This window comes from Solanum verrucosum, unplaced genomic scaffold (genome assembly GCF_900185275.1).
Source record: "Solanum verrucosum unplaced genomic scaffold, falcon-dt-bn FXZP01000176.1, whole genome shotgun sequence".
Lineage (NCBI taxonomy): Eukaryota > Viridiplantae > Streptophyta > Magnoliopsida > Solanales > Solanaceae > Solanum > Solanum verrucosum.
The window spans coordinates 1,939,931-1,942,209 of record NW_026020412.1 but is presented as its reverse complement, the minus strand read 5'-3'; positions in this window follow the sequence as shown (position 1 = coordinate 1,942,209).

Here is a 2,279-nt window from a genome sequence, read left to right as displayed (position 1 = left end):
AATCGGGTCCAATCAACCCTGACTCACCTACCTCAAACCATCCAATAGGGGATCTACATTTTCTCCCATACAAAGCCTCATAAAGTGCCATCCCGATCCTAGAATGATAACTATTATTGTATGCAAATTCAATAAGAGGCAAGTGGTCATCCCAACTTCCCTTGAAGTCTAGCGCGCACGCCCGTAACATATCTTCGAGTGTCAAAATTGTTCGCTCAGCCTGGCCATCTGTCTGAGGGTGAAAGGCGGTACTAAGATTAACTTGTGTCCCTAATCCTTTCTGGAAGGACTTCCAGAAATTGGCGGTAAATTGTGCTCCTCTATCAGAGATAATAGATACTGGGACACCGTGTATCCTAACAATCTCTCTAATATAGAGCCCTACATAGTTTTCGGCCGAAAAAGTAGCCTTGATTGGTAAGAAATGGGCTGATTTTGTTAGTCTATCAACAATTACCCAAATAGAGTCAAACTTGCGATGAGATCGAGGTAATCCTGTAATAAAATCCATATTAATTGCTTCCCACTTCCACAAAGGAATGACTATCTCCTGAACTAGCCCAGTGGGCTTTTGATGCTCAACCTTCACCTCTTGGCAGTTAGGACACTGCGCCACAAACTCAGCAACGTCCTTCTTCATCCCCTGCCACCAATAGATCTCCTTAATATCATGGTACATCTTCGTCAAACCAGGGTGAATAGAATAACGGGAATGATGTGCCTCTTCCATAATTCGATGTCGAAGCCCTGCAACATTCGGAACACACAATCGACCGCTATATCTGAGGACTCCATCTTCTGCTATATCAAATGCTAAAGACTGTTGATCCTGAGCCTTAACTCTAAGTTGCTCTAAGCTAGGATCCTCTTGTTGTCGTGATTTTACTTCTACAACTAGAGATGATACGGCTGTATCCTGAATTGTGACCCCACTATCGTCTGCCTCTAATAGTCTGACTCCCAAACTAGCCAACTGATGAAGCTCTCGCACTAGCTCCCGCTTCTCAACACCTAAATGGGATAAACTACCCATAGATCTTCGACTGAGGGCATCAGCTACTACATTTGCCTTTCCTGGATGATATAAAATATCCACGTCGTAGTCTTTCAGTAACTCAAGCCATCGACGTTGTCGCAGATTTAAATCCTTCTGTCTAAATATATATTGAAGGCTTTTATGATCTGTGAAGATGTCAACATGAACACCATACAAATAGTGTCTCCAGATTTTTAATGCATGCACAACTGCAGCTAACTCTAAATCATGGGTCGGATAGTTCTTCTCATGTTTCCTCAACTGTCTTGAAGCATATGCGATAACCTTACCATATGCACAAAGGCAGATTTTCGAATTCAAAAAAGTTTAAATTCAAAATGAACTTATCGGTGTTTGGCATTAATAGTGAAATGAAGAGTTTGAAACCCTTTTAAGTAGTGACAAATTGTGACTTTTCGTTTCGTGTAGTGATGTACTATTTTGCGGGCAGATTACACTGTGTAACAATGAATGGAAATGAATGGTACTGACAGTGTATTGGAAGTTGTTCCAAAAATCAAATCATTTAATGAAGCGGATTGTGTAATTGTCTAGGCATTCGTTCCAAAAGCTACTACTTGAGAGGAGCCTCATCGTCTCCTCTTTTCATTACTTCATCCGTTTTTATAATGAAAGATTTATCTTCTAAGCTAATTTAATGACAAAAAAATACTTGCAATAATATAGTTCGAACAAAATATTATGTGTGAAGTTTTAGTTTATTATATTAGTATATTTTAGATTTTATGTTATTTATCATATAAAGAGTTGTTTGAATCTAATTTTCAAATTATAAAATCAACATATAAGTATAGTTTGTAACAACTCCACAATCAACATGCAATGAACATCCATTTTCAAATAATTGATAATCATTGAGTTCCAATAAGCTATGGGTAGAATAAATAAATGCATTTTGAATGACATTAATAAATGCATAATAAATACATTTTGACACGTTTTAATGAACATCAATGTGTTCAAAGGTTAAATTGGGGTTGATAGCTTAGAGAATGTAATAAATACCCTACATTTATCAACGGAAAATCATGAATGTATCATTGTTCATTTAATATATGAAATAATAAATTCATCTATAAAGAAAAAATTAAAAAAAAAAAACACTAAAACGTGGCGACGACCTAACCTAGATTCGAACTCGTGACATATAAACTAATCGTATAAGCTTTAACTATTCACGATGCAATAGCATTCGTTCAGATTGCCGAAAGCAAATATATTT